Raw genomic sequence first — 26275 nt, 5'->3', positions numbered from 1 at the left:
CAAGTTGTCTGTTTCTATGAGGCCCCTTTGGAAGATGCTTGTGTCGGCTGGAGAGTCAATTATGGTGGCCAGTTTGCAGTCATCTGCATATTTGGTCAGCCACAGTCCTTCCGTGTTGGCCTGTACCTCCGATAAATATATACCAAACAAGAGAGGTCCCAGGACTGAGCCTTGTGGGACACCACTTGTAACTGGTTTGGAGTCTGGCATGGCTCCAGCAGTTCTAACCATGTGGGTTCTGTCCTTGAGCCAGTGTGCAATCCATCTAGTGACATAGGGGCTCATATTTAAGCTGGTGAGCTTCTCTAGAATGCCTGAGTGGGGTATTGTTTTGAAGGCTTTTGCAAGGTCCGGGTAGGCTGTGTGGACCACCTTCCCCTCGTCAATGGCCTTGGTGACTGTTTCAAAGAAATCAACCAGGTTTGAGAGGCAGGATATGCCCTTAACAAAGCCAAACTGGGTATGAACCAGTGTCTGTAGGTCCCCAATATCTATATTTATGTGGTCCATGATGATCCTTTCCATAGCTCTGCAGACCAAGCTAGTGTGGCTTATGGGGTGATAGTGTCCAGGATCCATTGAGGCACCACCTTTCTGTAGAGGGACCACTGTTGCTGTACGCCACACTTTGGACACATATCCTGTAGTAAGGCTGGGATTGAACAGTAGTTTTATGTTTGGTTGTAGCACGTCTTGGAGGTCATGTAGGACACAGCCCGGGACACTGTCTGGTCCCATTGATGCAGTGTGTATTGCTTTGGAGAGGGCGGCTCTTACCTGAGCATCTGAGATGTCAGGGGGGCAGCACTCTGCTGGGATACATATTTGCCCTTTCGGTGTGGGGGGGTGAGAAGTTTGCACTGAACCTGTCAGCTAGAATGTTGGCAATGTCTGTGGGTTTGGTGTTTCTATTGACATTTTGGACTACCTCTGAGCATATCTGGGAATTACCACCCAGGTTCCTAACATAACTAAAGAAAGCCTTGTGATTATCCTTAGTGTCCTGTGCAATTTCTTTCGAAGCTGGCCTTAGACAATCTTATGAGTGCCTGTAGTTATTTGCTAATACTGATCAGTGATGCCTTCCCTTTTTGGGATTTTGCTGTATCATTTAGTAGCTTCCTCCTTCTATTGTGTAGTTTGTTTATGGCTGGGGTCCACCAGACAGGACGTCTGCCTTTGGAGGATTGGGTCTTGGTTTTATTCGGGATCACATGACCCATGCATTCCTGAAGGTGTCCATAGAATGCGTTTATAGAGGAATCTGCAGTCTGGTCTGTAGTTTCCCCAGGCTCGGGGGCTTTGAAGGTTTCCACCTCAGTTTTGAGGAGTGTGAATTTGCTTTAGAGAAGTTGTTCACTGTGGTGTTCTGGGCAGGGGGTGGGGTCGGGATGTGAATATCCAGTGAGATTAGTTCATGGTCTGATCTTACCAGTGAGTGATACACTTCTGGTCTGGAGCATAGAGTCCCCATGTTAGTGATGATCAGGTCCAGTATGTTTCACCTTCTTGTGGGAGTGGTAACAAGTTGTTCCATAGCATTTGAGCTCATATATTCTAGGAATCTTTGGCTTAGGGTGTTGGAGCTAGAGTCATGCTCCCAGTCCATGTTTGGGTAGTTGACGTTGCCCAATATAATGGTGTTTGGAGAGACCTTCATATTTCCACTGTTCACAGGACGGCTGAGTGCAGTTCTTGGGTTTGGGAGGGTGGTCTGTAGCAGGCTATAACCTGGAAGGCAGTTTCACCGATTATTAGTTGCACATGGATAGTCTCTGATGCTTGGTGCTTTGCCACCAACCTGGAGGTGTGGGTATCTTTGATGAATATCAATACTCCCCCTCCATTTGTGGTTCTTCCAAGTTTTGGGGCTGAAAAGCATGGTATGAGGTATAACCTGGTAGTGCTGGGGTGCTCTCGGTAGCCCTGAACCAGGCATTTGTTACTGCACAGATATCAATGTTCTCCATGCCAAGGAGAGTTTCGGGTGCATGCATCTTGAGGTGTAGACTTCTGGCGTTGGGTAGCATTACTCTTAGTTTCTTATCCCTTGTGATACCTATGAAGGTGGGTTTGTCATTTGAGCCTTGCCTAACATAGGCACTATGGGGGTAGCAAGAGCCTTTGCCAATATCTGAAAGCCCAGGGGTGACAGGTGCAAGTTGTCCCTAGCGAAGCAGGTGGTTCAACAGAAGATGAATATGTGAGGGTGTAGTGCCTGTGATTAGTTATCAGTAGCATATATGACTGCTCACATGGACAAATGCCAGGTAAGTCATATGCAATGTGTCACAGGCAACATACATGTGAACAGGACAAACAGTGACATTCTGTCAAGTGAGATATGGACATACATATAGTAAGCTATGCAGATGTCACTAGGAGTCCACAGAAGTTCTGTAACTATACATTGCAGGTGGGATCAGTATTCCAGGGTAATTGCAAGCAAACATGCATGCAAACAAAGCTACAGTAAGCAGGGCTGCATGTAGTCCATTGTACAACAAACAAGCTGTACCACTTCCAGTAGGTAACACTGCAAATATGCAGGCACTATGCACATGTACATGGAAATACACAGGTCAGATGGCTAGGGTCCAGTCTCAGCACACACAAGTGTACAGACCATGTACTGTCAGGATGCACAATAACTGGATGGAAACCCATGTGCTCATACCTGCAGTAATACACATGTCAAATAACAGACACTGAGCCTTCACTCAGAGGTTCCATACGTAGTAGGATGTGTGCTACCTGGCCTGCCACCACAGTATCCCTGACATGTATGGGGACTCTCCCTCCTGTGACAGTTAGTTTTGTGTGTTGGGGCTGTCTAGCATGGTATGAGATGTGAGCTTGCAGTGCTAGGGTGCTCCTGTGTGTCCTGTACCAGTTGTGTAGTACTGCACACATATCAGCATCCTCAAACATCCGCATTGCAGAGTCCAGTGTGGGCAACATGCAACTTGCAGTTTACATGTCCATCATTGCATATTAATACATTCATTACCTTATCCCCTGTGCTACCTATGTATGTAGCTTTCTGTTGACATCCTTACCACCAGTATGCCAACATGTGCAAATGATACACTATGGTACTTACCATGGGTGTAGACAACAGTACATGACAATCACACCCTTACTGCATCAGGCATGTGGTGATATACCCACAATTAATTCAGCACACAGTACTGTTAACAACATGATACTATTACTACACGTCTATGTAGTCACCCTGTGCATCAGCAACATGTTAACCTGTACCTGCACTGATGTTACAGATTGCAGGAGGTGGCACAGTTTCATCATATGCACAGGGTGTGAACTTGATATGCCTAAGACAGCCACCGATACCACCGATTGACATGTATGTGTATGTGTGTTGGTGAGGGACAGCAGTACAAGGTGGGGCAATGTTGATGCAGTGTGTGCATGTATGCGGTAGCCCTAGGTGTTGTCAATTCGCATGTGTGTATGGATGCACACAGTTCCACCTCATGGCTACCATATACTGGTGTTTGTGGACAGCCACAGACTGTACCTGCCAGGTCATACAGATCAGTGTCTCTGGCCACGGACACGGTACCTGTGCCTTGCAGGGGTGCTACGGACCGTATCCGGTACCAACCCAGACTAGGTACTGTCATCAGAAGCAGGTGTTCATTGACTGGACACAGATCCCTGTTGGGCCTGGCCAGAGCCACGTGCACGTGGTCTCCTGGGGCAGTCTGATGACAGCACAGACCCAGCATTGCTGGGGCGGCCACAGCCCTGTTGTCATCCGAGACGACTGCAAGCTGCTGCTGTTGCTGGCATATGCCCACGTCGATGCCTCAACCATCCACCATCGCCTGGCTCATGGACATGTAGTTGTGGAACCGGTCTAATATGTCCCCACAACGTCTGTCTATGACATCGGTGAAATTACGGATGGCAGCCGCAATGTCACGCATACTGTCAGTCATGGCTGTGCGACATGCTGTCAGCTCCCTCAGACCCTGTCTGGTGTACCGTTCCATACGTGACTGTGCCTGCATGACAGCCCGAAACATAGCTGAGGTTGTAAGACCTCTGTGGGCACGTCTGACAGGGGCAGAATGCCCACGGATGCTCCCACGAGAACCCCTGGACATCTGTCTGTGTGGTACCATCTCTGGGCCATGCCCATGGCTGCTGTGTGGGGAGGCATGTGCCACAGATACCACATTACCCTGGTCAATGCCCACTGTATGCTGTCCATCACCTTGGGACATTGGTGACAAAGGGTGTATTGGCAGGATAACTGTGCGCATTGATGGGGTCGACAGCTGTGTACTGTCAATCGGCTGACCAATGGTGGACCCTGGCATACCTTCCTGTGCCATTACACAGATGTCATCATTATCAGTACCCATGGCACCTGATTCAGGTTCCCTGCTACATGAAACCAGAGCAGCACCAGAACCTGTGGGAGGGAAACAGGAAACACAGTTTACAATGTCTACACATTACCAGTGATGCACACATCCACACATGCACAGGTCCAGACATGCACAGGTGCACACATGCACAGGTGCACACATGCACACATGCACACATGCACAGGTACACACATGCACACATGCACACGTGCACAGGTGCACACATGCACAATGCACACATGCGCACATGCACACATGCACACATGCACACATGCACACATGCACACATGCACACATGCACATATGCGCACATGCACACATGCACACATGTGCACATGCACACATGCGCACATGCACACATGCACACATGCACAGGTGCACACATGCACAGGTGCACACATGCACACATGCACACGTACACATGCACACAGTTGCACACAATTGTACACTACTCAGTATGCGTGATATCAACACACAGACACACCTACATGCATACAAAGAGCACTACTAAGTGAGCCTAATATTACTATTACTATCAAGACTATTACAGGTATTGTTAATACACACTCACCAGCATGGATAGGCTGCATTGCTGTTACACCGGAGGGACCTGCAGACATGAAGAAACTAATGTCAGTGGGCACAACTGTGCCATTGTTACTGAGTATGATACAGGTCAGTAGTACAACAGTCGCCTTTCACAGGTCAGCTGCTAATATTGAGGATATCTCACTTGCACATTAAATACTATGATGACAGCTACAAACCAAGGACACACCTCACACATGCATTAACTACCAGTGTACACAACAGTCAACTATACATATGGCATATTACCTGCACGCTCACTGTCTTGCTGCTGCGTGGCTCCAGCCTCCATCATAATGCATGTCTGCTGCTGTTGTTGTTGCTGGCGGACTGGAGCCACTACACTCATGAGTAGTCCCTCCAGTCTGGTGAGTGGGGGATGTGTAGCCACCCCACCACCTGTGGCGACCTGTTGCCTGTGGATATCCAACGCACGCTGATGGACATTTCTGATTAAATCACTGCAGTGATGTCGTACCTGCTCATATGTCCTATTATGCATACCTATGTCATTTACCCGACGGACCAGGTCTTGCCACAGTGCAGCCCTCTCCTGCTGATTCTGGTTGGTGTGGGAAAAGAGTATTGCATAATCCCGCACCAGGCTCTGGTGTATCTCCTCATCCTCAGCTGTGGAGTAAGCGGGATTCCGGGGGTGAGCCATGTACCTGAAACAGAAAATAACCTGATATCAGCAATGTATGTCAGCAGAATTTGGCACACATACTACACATGCTACTCGACTGTTATGATAAAACATATCTCACATATATAGCATCTGTCTGTCTATTGGTGGATACACATGTAAATGGCCAGGTATCAGAGCTCAGCCAGCAACTGTGCAACAGTACCTGGCACACTCCATACGACATACTACCAAACCCCAGCAGTCAGAACACTGATTCAGGTCCAGAGCACCTCCTCACTCTGGGGGTTTGTATCTAGGTACTGTATGGCCCACATCATCAACTACTGTGAGCTGACCACACACTAACTGCCCTGGATATACATATCCCACCTCCACCACCAGCACAAACGACTATAGTGAATAACATTGCAGATGCAAACTTTACACTTTGTAACAGTGACATGGTATCCTTTCAGCCCACTGGGCCAGTGGCAGATACAACCCACAATGCTGACCCCTACACAAATGCTTTCTACAGACATCTCTGAGAATGCATGGATCATGCAATCCCATATATGACCAAGACACTCTCCACAAAGGGACAGCATCCTGTCTGGTGGACCCCAGCCATAGACAGATTGTATTACAAAAGATGGAAGCTACTGCAAGACAGAGCATAATTCCATAAAGGGAAGGCATGTCTGAGCAGTACTAGTAAGGGTCTACTTTCCATCATACAAACATCCATGGGCAACTTTGAGAGGGAAATCAAGAAGGACACTACAGATAACCAGAAGGCCTTCTTCAGTTATGTTAGCAACCTGGTCAGAATCCATCCTCTATGCCCATAGTTAGTACACAACAACAAATATTTCACTGAAACCACAGATATTGACAACATTGTGGCAGACAGGTTCAGTGCAGGTGTCACCCCCTCCCCCAAAATAAGACATAGTTATCCCAGCTGACTGTAACCTCCCTGTCATCACAGATGTCCAGTTGAGAGCCGCCCTCATGAAAGCAGAATACACAACATGACTGGGAACTGATGGTATCCCCAGTTGCATGCTACATAAACTCTGACAGGAGCTAAACACACATATAGAAGTGCTATGTAACACTAGCCTGACTACAGGATATGTACCTGTACACTGGCGCACAGCAGCAGTGGTTCCACTCCACGAAGGAGGCACCTCAACATACCAATACAATACAACACAATACATTACATTACAATACAATACTATACAATATGCTATTGCCCCTGGGACTACAGCAGCATACTGTTCTGCTACCCTGACCATTGTGCACATGTGGTGTGATGGTACCTGCTGCTGTGACACAGTTACACAGGGTGACTCATATGGCATATTACCTATCTGACTAACATTCAGCAGGGGTATGTGTGACATGTACTTATGGGGAGTCTTGCTTCTTAACACTGTGTGGTTTATTGCAGGGTATGTCTTATCTGTGGGTAGGAACTTTTACCTACACATGTGCTCTCTATTGCAGTGGCATGGATGACACACAGTAGTCATTTAGGTTGTGGATGGTGTGAGGTGTTACTATGGTTGTTGGACATCTGTCATGGGTGTGACCTACGTATGTAAATCCGGGAGTGGTAACCTCTATGTGGGTAGTATGTGTATACTCTGTGGTGTTGTCAGTCACTGTGCATTGGTAATGTGTTTGAGTGCATTGTCACAGTGTTGTACATGTCACTGTGTCCTTCTCCATATCTGTAGCTGTCATGTGAGGTCCATACCATGGCATCCATTATGTGGTGTGGAGGGGTAAACCGACCTACATGTCCATAGCTGACACACCATGTCTGCTGACACATACCATGTGCAGGTATTCCAGGAATAGTGTGCCACTGTGAATATCATTGGGGGCACTATTGTACACATTTATGACCCTGTTCACCCCTGACACATGCAGTGGTGGGCAGCCAATCACATATCTGGTGGTTACTGGTGTAGGTGATTTGAAATGAGGTATGGTACTCCAGTTTTGACACTGGTGTTTACTCCATGCCTTTGTCACCAGGCACCTGTTGCAATAAATCTGTACACATGTGCCTCACTCAGAATATATATACGTCTCTCTCTCTATATATATATATATATATATATATATATATATATATATATATATATATATGTATATAGATATATCTATATGTATATATATATATATATATATATATATATATGTCTGTATACATATACACATATATATATTGATGTACATATATTGCTATAGATATGGAGAGAGGGGGACACAGAGGGGGTGAGAGTGACAGAGGGGGTGGGACAGAGGTTGTTGAGGTTGTCATATACAGTCATACTTGTAGATAGTCAGATCAGTCTGTCTATGTATATGTATCTACATATATCTATATCTGTATGTGTGCATTACATATATATGTTTGTACATATTCTGTCTATCTACATCTGTCTATGTATTCCTACATCTCTCTCTGTTTATGTATACATATATGCATATCATATATAAATATATATATATATATATATATATATATATATATATATATATATATATGTATATGTGTATATATATATATATATATATATATATATATATATATATATATATATAATACGACACAAACTAGGAGTAAAGCACACAAACAATACTGTCCCAATGGTAGCAAGGAACACGACTTTTGCTTAAACCAGGATATTCAAGAAGACCAAAAACTCATGCAGTAATATTCCATGAGGTAGTCCATGAGGTACAGATGCAAAATCACTTTTATTCAATAACACATAAAACGAATGTTGAGCGCTTTCCTCTACATAAAGTAGACTTCATCAGAACATTTTTTAATCTAAAACTTTGATGTTTAAATACTTTCTCTTAACCAGTGACATACTAATTGATTGATTAATTAATTATTGCATTAACCCCATAAGACCTACCTCATATATATTTTTTCATATAATGTCATTATACTATTTTGTTACTTAAGTAGACATTTAAAATAAACTATGTACATGATGTTATACTATATACTGTGTGTAATAAATATACTATAAAATTTTACATTATAAAAAAACATTCAAAATACATAACGTAAAAAAAAATATGCGTATTTAAAAGTATACATATAAATATAAATTCCCCTCTATCAGTAATGTGTGCAACCTACTAATTACTACAAAGACTACAAGACATTATTTTCTAAAATAGTCTTAATAGTTATGTGTTCATTAAGACCAGGGATTACAGAAGCATTCAATTTAACCTGCCACCATACTTCCCTTTTGCCTATTTTTTTCTTAACACATCCACCTCTAGGATTAGGATTCACTACTTCCAATATACCAAATAAGAATTTGTCACAAGTTTTACTACCTTTTAAATGTTTACATAGGGCATTTTTTTCATCTCCTTTTTTCACACAATAATAGTGGTCATATATTCTATTCCGGAAATTCCTATCTGTTTTCCCTGCATAATAACAAGCGCAATACGTGCAAATAGCCAAATACACTATATGGGAAGATCTACAGTTTCCCTTTTTGAATATAATTTTAGTTGAATTTGTGTCCTGCAACACCACACTGTTATAGCTGATGATATATTTGCACTGATTGCATGTTCCACACTTAGTTGTCCCTATCTTATTATCCTTATTCTTGGTAGACAAATATTTGTATTCATATTCATTCTTCAAATTCATGGCATTACTGTGTACAAATTTAGGTTTATTCCCTATCACTTCTAGGATGTTCTTATCTATTTTTAACACATTCCAATGTTTTTCTATAAAAGTTTTTATATTCCTAGTATTTGCACTGTATTTCAAAATACATGCCCTAGAATATTTACCTACTTCAACCTCTGACTGAGTAACTACTGGCATTGGGGTAATACTTTCCTTGACTCCTACTATGGCTTGATACTTCCTCTCTCTATTACTAAGAACATAGTCCCTTATTTCATTAATCATATCTTCAGGGTAACCTCTCCCTCTGAACATATTACCTATCAAATTTAATTCCACTATCAAATCTGATACTTCAGAGGTCATTCTGGCTGCTCTGATGAATTGACCCTTTATGATGTTTCTTTTTTTGTGTGTATGAATGGCAGCTGTCATAATGCAGATAAGAATTACTATATGTGTCTTTTCTATATATTCTAGTACTAAATCTATTGTTCTCCACACTAACTTTGGTATCCAAATAGAAAATGTTTTTAAAATCCTTACTAACAGTAAATTTCAAATCGTGACTTCTAGAATTTAAATACTCCATAAATTCCAGTAATTTAATTTCACCACCATTCCATATCATAAAGACATCGTCCAAAAATCTGGTCTATATTCTGCAGCCATTCAGTTTTTAAAATATATTCATTCTCCCAATCAAGTAAGAATAAATTAGCAAAAATTGGAGCACAAGATGCCCCCATGGCAACCCCTTTACATTGCCTGTAGTACTCGCCTTCAAAATACACATAATTATGCTTAAGTACAATATCCACAAATTCTAAAGCCAGAATTTTCTTATCTGCGTTTAATGTGCTGTACTTATTCATACTATTGTTGAATCTATGCATTCCTTCTTCTATAGGAATGCAAGAAAATAAATCAACCACATCAATGGTGACTAATAATATATTTGGTTTGCATAATTCAGGTGTTAAACGCCTTAAAAATCCCATGAATCTTTCACTAAATATTTTGCATTATTGTAGGTAGATTTCAACCACTTGTCTACTACTTTTCCAAACTGAAAAGTTTTAGATTTATTGCCAGAAATTATAGGGCATAAGGGTGGGTCAAATATGTCCTTATGTACCTTGGGAATTCCTATTATAGTACTAATAACAGGTGATTCATTTTTTAAAAAATGGTATAAGTCTATATCTACCCTTTCGTCTATCAACAAGTCTTCCAAGAATAAATCTATTTTCCTATACCCTATATTCACTTCATTAATAGAGGAAATCTCATAGTCCCCGAATTTAAGAGTATGGAATTAATCTTATTGATATACTCATTGGTGTCATATAGAACAATACCTCCACCCTTGTCCGGTTTCATAATCCGTACCTGGTTATTTTCTTTAAACTCTTCCAATAACTTGTATTCATCATAATCTAAATTATATTTCCTTCTTTTATATTTAATCCTGTTAGAATATGCATACATTTCATCAATTACTAATTTTTCATATAAAGCCAAAATGTTATTTAGGGGAGGAGTGTAAGTGCTTCTTACTGAAAACTCTTTTTTATTACTTTTCATGCTCTTATTATCTAAAGCTAACTGCAAGTTTAACTTTCTTACATATTTTTTAAAATCTAAAATGTTTCCAACTAAATCAAAATTCCTGTTAGGGATAAATTTCATTCCTTTTGTAAATACCTTAAAATGAACATCATTGATCTCAACATTTGTATAATTAAATATATTAAATTCCCCCAAGCTATAATGAACTTCATTGTGCTTTATAATGTCCTGTCTAAGTGTCTTCCCATTTGTCTTTGTCTGTTTACTGAATTCTGTTCCCAGTCCTTTTTCCATCTCTGGGGTACCCTGCTTCTCAATAATAAATTGCAATAATTAATTAATCAATCAATTAGTATGTGATTGGTTAAGAGAAAGTATTTAAACATCAAAGTTTTAGATTAAAAAATGTTCTGATGAAGTCTACTTTATGTAGAGGAAAGCGCTCAACATTCGTTTTATGTGTTATTGAATAAAAGTGATTTTGCATCTGTACCTCATGGACTACCTCGTGGAATATTACTGCATGAGTTTTTGGTCTTCTTAAATATTCTGGTTTAAGCAAAAGTCGTGTTCCTTGCTACCATTGGGACAGTATTGTTTGTGTGCTTTATGTTTTATATATATATATATATATATATATATATATATACATATATATATATATATATATATACATACATACATATTTTGACATACATATGTATCCATATGATAGACAGGTATATCAACATGTTTGCCTACTATACTGTATACACACACTAACATACTGCTAAACATACATAACTGTGAAACCTACTTTGTACATTGCACTACAACCTACAGTCAACCTACATTGATATGTGCACATAGATGCTCTCACATACAAATGTATGTACAGCCTTCACTGATAGTTGCTGTATGTCCCCTGCCCTTTACACATCTTCATATACATATGGATACAGACCAATGACACATATGGAGGGTTCACAGTATGTAGACCTTTACAGTATTATTTTACATTACCTGTGTTTGTAACAGCTGCTTGTGTTGCCATCTGTTTTTCTGTCCTGCTGCTCCACTTGCCAGTTGTCAGCTTTCAGGTGGCTGTTGCTGAACAGTTTTGTTTGTGTCTGCTTAATTTCAATTTTCTCTGTCTCTGTCTCTGTCTCTGTCTCTCTCTCTCTGTCTGTCTGTCTCTCACGTCCTCCTCAGGGTGCAATGAAAGTATTGCATGTGTGGACTGGGAGTACAGCATACTTTTGTAGGTATCTGCATATGTCCATGTGATGGCCTCTGCACCAATTGTTAGCCAGCATTTGCTAATTGCATGCAGCCAGTTGTGTACTGATTGCAGTTCTCACTGTGATTTCAGAACAGTGCTATAAAAAGGTATGTGAGATAGGCATAGCCCTTTCAGATTTTAAGGGCAGGGACCATGCTGGTATGCTGTGGACAATGTTCTGTGAGTGTAAAGGTTGGTATCTCTCTTATATTTCCAGCTGTGTTGTAGATTAACATTCCTCCATTCATTTCTCCAGTTTCCTGTACTAACTGTGTATGTACACTGACACCTACAACTACTACTACTGTTAATCTCTGTGTGTGTGTGTGTGTGTGTGTGTGTGCTTTCCTTTCACTTTTGCTTGCACTTTGTTGCTAAGGCTTCAATATTTGCCCTTTACAGTCACTACTTGTATGCCTGCTAGGTGTCCTGACTGTAGTGTGCTACTGTAGCTTTCCTATTTTCCATGTACATTCACACCTTGGAATGCTTGCTATATCTGCTAGGGTGTTACAGCATGCAGTGTGGTCTGGCCATGGTGTGGGCCTTGACATCTATTAGGGTATTTGAGTATGCTGCTGAGCAGGCCCCAGAGACTCTCAGGTTCATCTGTTATCTGCCTCATGGAATGGTACATATCAGTGGGGTACACCCATTAAATTGTCTGGTATGCTGCAGTTGTGACTGTGGGTTAGCATGAGCATATGTATTACTACACTTATTCTGCCATGCAAGTGGTGAATACTTTCAGGACTCCATAGTTACCATTGCATGTGTTGTTACACCTTTCTACCTACTTTTTGTACATTTCACATGGAGTCTGTGGGGCATCCCTGTAAGTCATTCACTGTTGCTATGTCTAGGCTCTTAACTATTCAAATATGGTGGTGTCAGACCTCTCATGTGTACAAATATTTGCAGGTTGTCCACATTTCCGCCTCATATTTTGGTCAATATCTCATGCACAGCTTTTTCTGGCAAATCACTCTGGGCTCAAGTCAGAATATAGTGACAAACATTCAAGTTTCAGACTTCATACCCTTCCAAACATCCCACAAAATGCAGACCCTGTTACTCTCTGAACTGTCTGCGTTTGTTGTAACATTATTTGTAATGTGTCCCTGGTTTTGGGCCTTTGCTCCACATATTTTATTACTTGGTCCGGATGTGTTCCTGTAAGAGGTTGTGGGGTATGGGCAGTGATTATCTTGCTGTGAGTATGTGTGTGGCTTGCAAGGTGCTACAGTGACATTATTACCTACTAGCTACCAACTAGCATGGCTGTTTCTGTTCACACACTACTATTATGGAAATCCACTAGTTTTGACAGTAATTCTAAATGACATGCTTTGTGTACTACACATCCTATATTCCCTTTACATTCATTCCTACTATTACATGATATATTTATTTTAGCACAATGCTCTTGTATAACAGTCATGGCTTAGTGGTAAATCATGCAGACTGCTGTTTCCAAGGTCCTGGGTTCGGGACTGCCAGTGGGATTTTATTTTGCTTCTGAACTGACTACAGGACCTGTCAATCAAAGTGACTAAGGCACTTTTAAGCAGTTGTAACCAGGTTAGCGCTGGTTTGCGCGGAGCTCACGCATGCGCACTGGCGTTTAGCTCTGCGCACACAAGCGCACACCCGCTTACAACCGCTTAAACATGCTTACTCTTGCGCACACCCGCGCTATTTTCTTTGAAAGAAATGAAAATGGGGAGACAGGAAAGTGGGGAAAAAGGGGTCACAAAGAGGGTAAGACAGTAGGGAAACAAGCTTGAGTTTTGCAGGAGAGATGTAGGTAAGGCCCATAGCTGCCCATTTCTTCATCAGCAACAGCTGTGCATATGTTTGTAATTTGGTGTGACATTTGATACCTTCCACCCCTGAGAGAGGTGTAAGGACAACAATAATACTTGTTGTACAGCCAATTGTAATTGATAGTTTCCATGTCTGGTAGACATGTGCGGAATGGGCAGCTATGTATGGGGCGTAATTTTTTTGTGGGTACAGAGTGCCCTTTTTTTTTTTTCAGGTGAGAGTGGTATGTCAGGTGAAGGAAGTCGGTATAGCTGGGGAGGTAGGTTGGGTAGGTCAACAGACAAGACAAACAAGACGCATACAGGGGTGGTGTATGACACATGTGGGGGGGGGTTACACAATTGACGGGGATGGAGGTTTGGATATCCAGAGCCCATGAGCCCACAGATGGCAACAGTGGAACTGATATCCCCACCCATGGGCAGTTGCCACTGTTCCTTCACTGCCCAGGACGGGGCTGTGCTGGGGGCTGTGTAGGCTGGGCAACAGGCATGCCCGTAAGTTGTGCCACCTGTGCCTCAAGCTGGCGTAGGGGCTCAAGAACAGAGTCCCGGATCTCCCTACGCACCACAGTCCGGACGCTACGGAGGGTGAGTGGTGGTTCTCCTCCAGCCACACTTGCTGAGGGGGGGACGGCACCCATCCCCTGCAGTGCTTCCACTAACAGGTGGCACAGGGCCACCGGAGGAGGGTCCAGACTGGGCACTAGTGCCAGGTGCACTCGCCAGCTGAGGTGGGAGAGGTGGGTCCGCTGGAACCCGCCTTCCCTGTCGGTCTATGTTTTGCATTATGTCATGACAGTTTGGGTTAGTAACATACAATACCATTCACAATTAGTTGTAACAGCATGCATTAGTATTCCCATTAACCAAACACCCAGATATTCACACCATTGAACAGCAAGCATAACACATGCATAATTTGAGCAGCAATACACAATCCAACAACATGCAGGGTTGATTGATGGCAACAGGCCATCAGGTTTGGATGTATGAACAGGGCAGATGCATCAACGGACATGGAAATATTTATGACCCATCAGGACAAATGTCCAGGGGTGTTAATTGTGATTGCACATACCATTTTCACGTGGAATGGATTATATGTGGTTATAGGGTGGGGTGAAGAAAATATTATTAACACCTTCGAATACCAATACATATGCTGTACATTTCTAATAGCTACAGATATATACACACTACTGTTCTAACTACAGTTTCCTATATGATAACTACTTCAATTTGGTGATAGGACTGTTACTGCTACATCAATATACATTTTATTGTTATTAATACACGTTCATATCTGGCTTTGTTCAGCTACATCATCCTGCTACATTTGGTTTATATAGCTATAGACAACTGTGGATGTTTGATATTTCAGACAATCATACTATCTGCATGTTGCAGACTGAGAGCAACATATCCAGATTTTGGGATACACATTCCAGCTGCAGCAACACTTTGGACACATTTCGCAGTTTGGTTCTACTTGTCACATTCATTTCATTCAGTACTGACTGCAGTATACTTTATACAGGGGTTATTACTACTTTATTGGTGGATTCATAACTCTTTCTCACACCCTCTCACTTGTTTTCATTTTACTATTCAGGATGGTACTTACTTCTTGGCTTTATTGACATGTTTTACCTGTAGTTATTACAATCCTTTCCAGCAGTCTCATTTCTGTCATGTTTCAGTATTTCAACAGGGATATATTTCACACATGTGAGTTGCTCATCTTCTGCAGCTGTACTTTTCAGCCTGCTGCAGGTTGTGCACTATGATATTATAGGTGGGGCATATTTATTTCAGACTTTATTTCAGACACTTTCATTTTTCTGTTTGGATTTCAGACTGCAACACACTTTTGTAATCAAGCAATACTTGCAAACACTTTTACACTGTTACTTGCACATTTTATTACTTACTGACGATACTGCACTCTTTTGCTAACTGTCATACTTTTATATTTCTTTACAGTTACTGGGAGTGGATTACTGACCTGCCTGGTGGCGCAACCACACCAGCCTATCGCCATAGGCTCTGCGGTTCACAGAACGGACACCTGTAGCTGTAATATAAATGAAGTAATATTGGAATACACATCTCCATAATATCAGCTAATTTAATTTCTTACATACATAATTAAATGTAACTTACTCAGTAGTGGGGCGTTGGGCATTTGCCGGGCCTCCTGGATCCAAAGGTTCAATTGGTCCTGCTTGCATCTCTTCAGGTCCGCATGGTGGTGACGGACCTGCTCACCAGTCCTTGGAATCCCTGTGGCACTGGTAAGATCATGAGCCAACTGGTCCCACGCCTCAGCCCTATATGCTCCCCACAGGACCTGGCCCTGCATGAGTTGGGCCTCATGATTGTGGACTAGGAGCCAGACCATGTATCTGGACTCCTCAATGCCCCACCTCTGTGCTCAAAGGCAGCTACCCTCACCTACACCTGACATTCTGGCTGCAAGTCAGTTCTACAATCGTTTATGCTGTGTATTCCCACCTATGGGGCTTATATATGCCATTTTTCCCACACTTATCTGTGATTGGCCATTTTGGAATTGTATCCACTTCACAAAACCTGCTTTGTCATGCTCCACTTTCTATTCATTCCTATATATTTGCTATTACTGCATTTCTGAGTACAGCTGTCGTAGTTTAGTGGTTCAGTACCTTGACTATGGTGCATGGTATCCTGGGTTCAAACCTGGCCACTGCTTTTTATATTTTATGACTGTCTAGACAGGCTAGGGGCTGTGTCTGTGTAAAGGCAGTTTGGTTACAGCTTGCTCAATGTTGCCCGTCGGTTAGCTTGTTAGCGCGGTGCGCAGCTCTGCGTAAATGGGGTGCGCTGGCTTACGCCTCATTTGGCTGTCAGCACGCATGGTATGCTCAGCTCAGCTAGGGACACATAGTTTCAGTGTGTGAAACCACTGCTCACCTACGGGCACTCATTTTGCACCTGTTAAACCACTGCTCACCTACGGGCAGATGCACTCACCTTGTTAAACTGTAGCTCAGCTATAGGCACATCTGGCATTTTTTTATTGTTTTGTTACCTCACATTTCTTCAAAATAAATGGACTAGTTCATTACATTTTACATAAAATGTGATTTTATATGTGTACATGTTTGTCAGGGACTTGTTTCGTGCTTATTTTTCTAAAAATAAAAGTTGGTGTTGTGGGGGCTCGAACCATGAATGCCTGCTCTTCAGCTGACGTCTCTACCACTACACTATTGCTTCTTGGTTTACTTTGCATATTTAGTTCTTATATGCTTTCCCACTGACTGCTAACTGTAGCTGCGCTATGGGCACGCCCGCGCAAACGAGCGCACTCACGGTTAAACATCTTTACAATTTAAAAAAATATATCACATGTAGATTCACGAATAGATCATTTCATACACCACAAATAGTGGAAAAAATTAATAAAAACAGAACATCTGTAACAGATGCAACTCTAATGTAGATATTAACTGGCAACATATGTTTTTTGACTGTCCATCCTTAAATATCTTTTGGAATAAAGTAAATGACTTTTTACAAGCACTTTTTTCAGACAACTTTATATTGAATAAATCATTAATCATATTTAATACACCTGTTCCACAATGTGTTAGGAAAACCAAATACTCATTACTATGGACTATACTGGCAGTGGCTAGAAAGATCATAACAAAAATTGGATTTCAAAACATCCTCCTACATTCTCTGAGTTTACTAATTTATTAAAAGAAGTTAGTAATTTACAGATAAAAACCATAACCTCTAGAACATCTAGAAAGACATATGAACATCATTTATGGGTTAACTTACAAAATATGTTGGAAACAATGATCATTTTGCATAAAGGTAATTGACTTTCCTTGTCATTCATGAGAACAAGTTACAAAAGGAAGGTTATAGTGTATGTTAATGTATAAATACTGGATGTCTATGTACATACTTTAGTTTATTTTGCTTTGTTGTTTGTATATTCGTATTTAAATGCTATAAATGCATGTTATCAGTTTATAAATTTATAATGTAAATTATCTTATATATGTCCATGTGATTGTTTTCATTATAATCAAAATCAATAAAACTGCTTTTTAAGAAAGTGTCAACCCCAGAAGAGACAACATGTTGCAGCAACATTAACCAAGGTGATGAACTTGTAAAGAAGGGATATAAATAATTGTTCTCATATGCAAGTACTGTGTGGCAGTGAGATAAAACGTGACTCAACTGTAGATGAATGTCAGCTGTAACTCATGGATGATACATGTGATATAAATATAAATTCTTCCCAATGCCATGCTTCACATATTAAAGTTGCCCAGTGTAGACACCCCAACAATGTACTGGGAAATCATAGCATCATTTTCACAAGGTGCAGAGCACAGTGAACACTATATACTAACTAGTAGGACTGCATTGCTAAGAATACTACTACAAATTCAATGAAGATAACAAACTACATAATCATTTGAACTTGAGCAGGAAAAAAAATCAATGCAATACTTTTGATTAAAGCAAGCATCTGAGTAAGCAGTAATTAGCTATCCACTCCAAGTATCAGACATAGGCATACACTGTATGAGAGTAAAAAAAACACACAAACAAGTATATGTATCAGAAAAAGAAGCAGTGACTGGCAAGAAAACTAATATGCATTTCTGGAGGCATTAATTAAAAAAATAACTAACTAATGGATATGAAGACACATGTAATGCATCACTGTAACTCCCTCCCTAATAAACAATGCAATGACAAACCTGACTAAGGATGAAAAAATGTGTAACTCTAGAACAGATACCACCAATAGCAATGCAGCAAGTATATGAAATGAAAATGTTACCATTTAGGATAACCTTTGTTTATGTCAGGCATATACAATAGACTTAACACAATTTTTGGTCTAAAATGTAACCTTTACATTGCTGCCAGTAATATAAAAATGTTCTCACATGTGTTTACATCCTCAGAGAAATGTTGCTTTAAAGGTATATAACATTAGATGAGGATCTTTGAAATAATAATTGCTATATCTTCTATACCGACACAAACATACAAACTGCAGACATCACACACTGTTATCTGAAATACAACCATCACAACTGTTTAAATATTAACTGTAAAGAAACATGCCATACCTTGAGAGGATTTGTATTAAAGTTTGACAAAAGAAATGCAGTTGGGATAGTGAAACTGCAGTATCTTATGTTGGAGAATCCAAGCAGTCTTCCCTACTACAATACAAGTGCCTTAGTCCCAGGTTGTGCTAATATAGTGCAGATTAATCCTTCTAGACACAGTGACTATGTAAATCAGGTACCACCTTATTATTATTCATTAATCACACAATCTGCTCAAAGTGCTGGGCAGGTTAATATTGTATAAGGAACTACAGCATGCTGTGCATATGACCTAGAGTGTTAAGGATTTAACACTCCTTCCCCTTTGATGAACACTTTCAGAAGGTATGTCAGGAGAATACACTTAGAAAAGAAGTTTGACATTGCATTTGTTTACTTAGGAAATAAAACATTATAACAATATTCAGAATATATACTTTACAAATAAACAAGCCTGTGAGTACAAAGTGTAGGTTATTTCAAGTACATGAGAATGAAACATAGAAACATACATATATAAATGGGTCTAGGACTATTTACTAAAAGCACATTTCATTGAAACACATTTGACTGTGCACAATTCACTGAAAGCTCAATTCACTGAAAACACAATTCACTGAAACACATTTCACAGAAAGTTATATATGGACTTTTCCCCACTGTAGTGTGACCCTGGAGTTAGAATATATAGTAAAGGGGATGTGGGGGCACCGCCCCCCACATTGGGGGCTGTGGGGGAGTAGCCCTCCAACTATTTTAAATATTTTGAACTATACACATGAATACTTGCAATTTCAATAAATTACTCTTTTCTAAACTTAATATATATCCAAACTATGTGGGGGGTTACACCCCCCACACCCCCTTACTTTATATTCTGACTCCAGGATTGCACTACAGTGGGGAAAAGGCGATATATAACTTTCAGTGAAATTTATTTCAGTGAATTGTGTTTTCAGTTAATTGTGCTTTCAGTGATTTGTGCACAGTCATTTGACTTTCAGTGAAATGTGCTTTCAGTGAATAGTCCTAGACCCATCTAAATACATGCAAAGTAAAATGCCATCAATTTACAAATGTATCAAATGACAGTTATTGCTCACAAAAGAAAGGGAAGAACACACTATTCTACTGCACGCATTTGCCTTTACTGTGACAATATATCTTAGTTAACTGCTGCAAATATCACAAGCACTCAGACATCATTTGTGAACAAAGGACAGTTTTTATAAAGTGAATATATTTATCTATAACTGTAGAGTTTCAGAATCTCAAAGACTGAGTATATATGCTCCACTTTCACTACACATAAATCCTTCTTTGTATGTGGCTCATACTGTTAATCTTCCCACTGTTACATGATAGTGCTGTGGTTTCAAGGTTCAAATCTAGAGATGGTGATGTCTTTGTGAACCTAGGGATTCTTTATATCCACATTTTCATGATATATGATCACAAAGTTGAGAACTCTAACACATACACATTTTCCTTTCTCTCTAATTAACACATACACATTTTCCTTTCTCTCTCTCTTTTTATATGTCCATATGTTCGTACTAGGCTAACTGCCCTTGTGAGCCATTTTAAGCCTAGCCAATTATCCCCTGTGAGATTCAAACCCTGTACCTTGTGTTTGTAAGGCAAACACCTTAACCATTAGGCTACCCTCCCAACCCCCTTTTTTTTCGCTTCATCTTTTGCTCAGACCTTAGCATTGCACATCTATAACTGTCAGTGGTCAATATCAATGAATGATGGTTCCCTTCCAAGGCAAAAACTTAGAAATTTGATTTGGAATGCAAATGAGACTGGCAGCAGTGCTGAGTGAAAAAATATACATGTTAATTACCTTTCTCTATGCTCAAGGTGTTAATACATTGTTTGGAGAAATGACAGAGACGATGCAGGTTTCAAATCCAGACTACAAATAGTTTTATTCAGGGGTTGTCAAATGCTTTTTATTATGAATTAAACAATCCAAGTCTGTAATGAATGCTAAATACTGTATGTCACCTATATAAACAAGAAGCATATTTATTAAATTATCGCTTATGACATAGGCAATCATACATTTATATAAATGAAAACAGACTGTATTGACATATTTTTAGTTGGAGCCATTATACGTAATTTTAATCTATCCGGTTATTGTCAGTCAAATATTACATAGCTCATTCAAACCCTATCTTTTTTAGACCTTATTCCTCCTCCACTATTTTATTCTGCATATATTGTTCGAACAATGCCCATTTTTCTATGTGATTTACTTCTACCCTTTTTGAAAGATCCCATTTCCCTTTGTTTTATCTCTGTTAGTATAGTCACAATTTCTAGTACAGCTGGTTTACACTTTGATTTCCATTTTCTAGAAATTGCTTTTTTGGCATCTACCATAATTAGACTCAGCAAGGCCTTACTGTGTATAGGCAATTCAAATTCTGTCTCATAGGTCAAAAAATCATTTCCTTAGTTATACCAGTTTGCTCACCCAGTATGTCTGATAAGGCAGCCTGCAGGGAACTTTTAAAATCTGCCAGCTCATTACACTCCCAAAAATCTGTTCCCAAGTATTCCTTTCATCCCAATCACACATCCAACATTTGCTATCTATCTGAGGAAAAATTTCTTTGGAGTCTATTTGGGGTATAAAAATACCTATGTAAACACTTCCAAGTAAAGATCCTAAATCTTCTAGACTTTTTGCATATTGTGGAGGCAAACATATATCCACCCATTGTTTCTTTGTGAATTGCTTATCCAATCTGTCTTCCCAATCCTTTCTAACCTCCTCCAATTTATTCTTATAGTTATCAAGAAATATTTTATATGCTCTACTTATTATCTCCTTTTTAACAGCAACTTCTATTCTAGATTATACTAAAAATTCTACCAGTGCTGGCTTTTTCTCTTAGGATCCCCTATTTCTTTCACTTTGTTGCCTATACTCTGATATCAGTTCTTGATAGGGAAGGCAGTCTCTACTCTGCAGTCAAAATAAATGCTTGTCCTTTTACCATTCTATTACATTGTCTTCTCTAATTATTTGCTCCCAATACCTTGGTTCCTTTTCCAATTTTCTCCAATACATTCCAGCTCTCTTGCCTATCTGTATCCCTAATTGCAGTCATCCCTATCAGCAGAATCTCCTTTCTCCATTCCCATGCTGGCTTAGTTCATTGAAATTACTGTTGCATATGTGTAATGCCAACAATACTTAGTAGTGATTGGCAAAGAGACACTTGTCATGGCACTTTATCTGTGGCTCAATGTGTTAATCAACTCACATATGTGTAATTTCGACAACAATACAGACTTTGATTCCAGCTTTCAAATATTTGAATGGACTATTCACACTGATATAAATGTTTTGCCGTTGGAACCTGAACAATCCTCAGTAGTAGTGATACAATTTTATGTGAATTATGCAAGAACTATGATATTTATTAAAGTGTGAGTAAATAAAATCAGTAAAGTGATGGATTGTGCAAATATATATAATATTTTTAATTATCTGTATCTCTGAATTAGTATTCATGACAGTAATACATTTCCTTTTAAAAAATTATTACTTGTGAATGATGTGTACAAAATGAGCTTATGTAGTTTCCCATGTGGCACCTTCCTCAAGAAGTGTCATTGCATGAAGGCCTCATGATATGTAATATGAACACAAGTTATCACGTAGTAAACACTGTTAAAAGATTGAATATGTTGTGGTAATGCCATAGGTTTTGAGTTCATTGCTAGATATGTACTTGTTTTGGATCCACCAAAGGATTTTTATTTGTTTTCCACCAAAGGATTTTTATTTGTTTCATATTTGTTTTGGATTTTGTTTAAATATGTTTTCCTTATGCATTTGCGTGCCACTTGACTTTGCACATTGTTAAGTGTCAGCAGCCACTATCACTCAGTGACAGTTCGTGTTTGAAAGCAAAAACTCAAAATTTTAGTTTGGGTTGCAATCAGTGGTGTAAATAGGTGCCATTGCACTTTCACCAGCACTCTGAATAGTACTGTGTGAAGAAAATAAGCCTTTCAGTTGCACTACTTTGTGGCTCAAATTGTTAATTCAGTAAATTTAGAGAAACAGCAGAGGTAAGGCAGGGTTTGAATCCAGTTTACAGATAATATTAATCAGGGCTCAAAATAAGTAGTGTCACAGAATGTTTTATTAGAAATATAACATGGCGTACAAATGATAATTACAAAAATTAATTTTGCAACACAACTCTGTGTAATGATTGCTAGATGAGATAACTGTATTCTGTGTAAAGTATGTTAAGCATAGCAATGATGACAGTTAATTTAAACTTCATTTGCATATGTATAATCTGCACAATACTGTAAATAAATATGACTCAACACATATAATTATTAGGTATGAAAGGCAGTATGCCATATAAAGTATGTATGGCATGTACACCAACATGCTTTACTTGAGTCATGCAATTCAATGCATATTAAATTGTTTTTCCAAAATACTTTTAATGACTTTTACATATAACTCCAGCAACATAACAGGAAAAACTGACACACACAGAGCTATGTTATAATTAAATCTCCACTTATGTTAAAATTGTTACATCTCAGCTTGCAAGTTTTAAATGTTAGCTGTCTTGTGATACTTAAATTTATTAGAGAACAATTAGCATTTTAGCCTTTTTAGTCATGGGTTCAATTCCCAGGTAGTACTATGCAAGGTTTGTATTTTGTATGTCCTACCAACCCATTATGTCCCTATTCATGCCATTTTACCTCTTACCTATAATATATCCTTAAAATGTAATTCATTTATCATCATCCAAAAGCATTTGAGGACTACACAATGGAACCTCTGTAAATACAGTGAGCACCACACATGGCTAAGTCTCATCAATTTCTCTGCATGACAATGTGTGCTTTCTATTGTGCAAATGTAGCCAGCATGGTTGTCCATCATTGTGCAAAGGCTGGTACACATGAAAGCTGAATTTGGCACTAATCCACTACCATATTTCTAGGTGTAGTAGACATGGCAGGTGAATGTGAGGATGGTGCTCCTTTTAGAGCCTAAAGGTGGTGTGAAGAAAAGTCCATAATCTTTGTGGCACTCCTCATAAAGTGCTACAGCTGTAGGCTTCTACAGGAGACCAATATCAGGTCTTAGTACACTGCTGAGGCTTAGAATGGCTTAGGCAAGGCTGTCATTAGTGCAACTGGCATTCCATACACTGGGGAAAAATTTCATCAACATTATAGTGACATGAAGAGGCATAAGCGGGACCCCCTGAGCCAATGGGAGGCATAATTTAGAACTGCAAATGTCCCTGAGTTACATAAGTAGAATGACTCATCACAAGGCAATACAATACCATGGAATGACTGGTAATATACTTATTCATTATGCTTTTTATACTTATACAAGGAGGCTAATAAGGAATGATTGACACATGCCTCAAAGAGGCACAGGTTAAGTATGAATCAGGTTCAAATGCAAACAAGATCACAGCATATCTGTAATTTAGTTAATATTAAAAAAAATCAGGGTATTAACCCATATGAGCTTTAGACAGTCACAACTGAATAGAGATATATAACCTCTATATCCAGCATGCATGCTTGCTTCAATATCTCATGATCAATGTATTAGGGAATGTGTAAATCAACTTAGTAGTGTGTGGGTTTAATTCCCATCAGCAGCAGTTAGCTATCATTACAGGATAGTATCTAAAAATTATTCACTGCCCCTTATGTAACAATGGGAAAAAGGGATTGTGGATGGATGGATGGATGGATGAATTAAATAACATTAAACATTGCATTTTTATAATTGGATGCATTTACTTGGAATTCATATATCAGGTATGCCATAATCACCTGTTTCTGTATTATTTATAATAGTAGTGGGATTGATGTATTTTATGAAGCATTAATGCATTCACATCATATCTCGATGTGGCAAAGGATAACATAGTTATGTGTTATATTTGCTTATATTTTGGAATAGTAATCTGGCATAGCATTGATGTTATTATATCTGTTTTATCTTCCCAACATTATCTCTCTCATTCTTTTTTATGTGTTGAAAATTATTGCTGCAACACAAATGACCATCAGCACAAGGAGCCAGACCGACCACTGGGGGTAGGACCACCATACCTCCACAGGTGGCTGCGGCAGCACCACTACAGGCAGCACAGTCACCCAACACATGTAGGTCTCAACCTGTCAGTATTACCTTCACAAATCCTATACTACCTGCTCAAACTGGATCAGTTAGCTCTGCCCTAGGTACTGGTGCAGTAGTACACTTTGGGAATAGCACTAGTGGAGGTGGCAATTTTATAATCCATTAGTAGCTGATGGAGCTGGTGAGAGTACATCATGGAGACGGTTCTTGGTGCCTGAATCAACAGACTAAAAAAAGTCCTGCATCAAACTTCAATGCCATTGCCCAGTCCAGCACTAACCATGGAATTTGCGACAGAAGACAGTGATGACAGTTCTGAGAGTGAGGACAAGATTGTCACTGTGCTCATGCTGGATGTAAATGCACCTCTAATATCCCCTACCTATCCCCAGTCATGGTGTACCGCAATCTTTTGTGTCTAATACCATCCCTGTTAGTCTTGTATATCATGCATGTCTGCAACTGCTGCCTAACCTACCTTACCTACCTACCTTCTTATTCTTTACCACTTTCCCCAACAATCCTCTCTCCACAAAAAAATAAAAAAGGGCACCTGTCCCACAAAAAAAAAAAAAAAAAAATGCTCCATTCACAGCTTTCAATATTGTCTATGTATCTGCTTGATACAGTATATTTCATCCAATTGGCTTGCAACAATATTCAGTCATTGTCACACAGCCCTGATGTGGTGACTATGCAAATTCATGAAATTCTTGTTACAAGTATACATTTATCTTGTAAAGGAGTGGAGACATACAGTGCTGTCCCACCACCATCCTACATATTCCTTCATTCTTCCCCCTGTATCCTACCCTCTGCTTGCTCTCCATGTTCACCACTGTCCTAATATCCCATTTTTAACATGTTTAATTTTGTCAAAAAATACAATCATACACAATACACATGGCCAGAGATGGTGCAGCAATACCGAATGATGATAAATGGCTTCTCATGTGAAATATAGACTATCAGTATTGTGAGACAGTTACTCTTGTA

Source organism: Protopterus annectens, chromosome 10.part0, assembly GCF_019279795.1.
Source record: "Protopterus annectens isolate FY-2018-M chromosome 10.part0, PAN1.0, whole genome shotgun sequence".
Taxonomy (NCBI): Eukaryota; Metazoa; Chordata; order Ceratodontiformes; family Protopteridae; genus Protopterus; species Protopterus annectens.
Note: the sequence above shows the minus strand (reverse complement) of the source record.